The 1,292-nt window shown below is 41.7% G+C and overlaps 1 protein-coding gene across 1 annotated transcript in view; it reads right to left on the bottom strand.

The window, feature by feature from the left end:
• Window positions 1–1,292, bottom strand: part of NETO1 (neuropilin and tolloid like 1) — a 159,739-nt gene that overhangs the window by 38,430 nt on the left and 120,017 nt on the right. The gene's annotated exons all lie outside the window — the stretch shown is intronic.

Raw genomic sequence — 1,292 nt, 5'->3', positions numbered from 1 at the left:
AGGTGCAGAGCCCTGCAACCCTTCACCCAAGATACGCTTTAGTGAGGAGAGCAGTGTAACCAGCAATCGGAAACACCAGTCACGTCCGTTCTGGTGTGAACATCTTCATTTTCTGTTCAAGAAAATGAAAAGTGCCTTTTCTTTTTGTACCAAATGCCTGGCTGAACTAAAGATTTTCAACCGCTAACATTTTAAACAACTCCTGAAATGAAGACACAGATAGCGTCGCGCCATTCGCGTCTGACGTGAGACTAAACACACTGGATGACGGTGTCAAGGTTTCCACAGCCTCGTGGAAATAAATCTTAGCTGTGCTAGGATTCTCCCGCTGCGTAATGAGAGAGGAAGTTATAAGTAAAAGAACCCTTCGAATACATCGCCTGTTTATTATTTTCCAAAAAACAAAGGTTCTATCTGCTCTGCTACTGACAGTGAGATAGATATGAAATTCCAAAAATATTTTATCGTGATTTTTCTTTTAAAAAAAAAAGATATGGAGTGTTGATGCCTTAAAACTGACTGTCTCCAGACCCTTTCTCCTTAGCATAAATTTAGAAAACATGAAATACTCTTGGTTTCTAAAGAACATTCCAAATATATCTATTAATATGACTCATTATTTGTTAGAACATAATTTACTAAAATTGCTGGGCCTTGCACATAACTCTGAGTTTCACCAATTGTTCCAGTTTTGATATTTTCTGAAACGTTTTCTATTGACTGCCTTCCTGAGCAATTCACTCCCTCCTCCTATTTTAATGGAATCTTTCCCCAGACTCCTACTTGACGAACAGGGCACAGCAAGAGCTTACCAAAGAAAACCTACCAAATACGTTTATGAAGGTTTTTAAGATTTAAACTCAAGCTGCTGCATCTGTTCCGGAAGTTTCTTAAGAAGCAAACTATAGACAAACCAATCACATGATTTCCCAGTTGCACAGAGGGGACCTTGTGAAGCAAGGCTGCGATGCAGAACACGCTGAAGAGTAGAATCAAAATGTATTCTGTCCCTGGATCGACAGGAAAGAAAGAGAACCGCGGTGAACGCAACACCTTACTAAGAAACACCTTGCTGTGCTGGAACGGCCTGAAGCGAACACCGTTGGGCTCCTGGGACCTTATTTCAAGGACAAGTGCGCAAGTGCAGAGTCTTACATGTGTATTTCAAGGACAAGTGCGCAAGTGCAGAGTCTTACATGTGTATTTCAAGGACAAGCGCGCAAGGGCAGAGGCTTACGTGTGTATTTCAAGGACAAGCGCGCAAGGGCAGAGGCTTACGTGTGTATTTCAAG

The sequence above is a fragment of the Orycteropus afer genome, unplaced genomic scaffold (assembly GCF_000298275.1).
Source record: "Orycteropus afer afer isolate SDZICR_OR568_19922 unplaced genomic scaffold, OryAfe1.0 scaffold00458, whole genome shotgun sequence".
Classification (NCBI taxonomy): Eukaryota; Metazoa; Chordata; class Mammalia; order Tubulidentata; family Orycteropodidae; genus Orycteropus; species Orycteropus afer.
The sequence above is the reverse complement of the archived record's forward strand: the minus strand, read 5'-3'. Positions and strand labels throughout refer to the sequence as shown.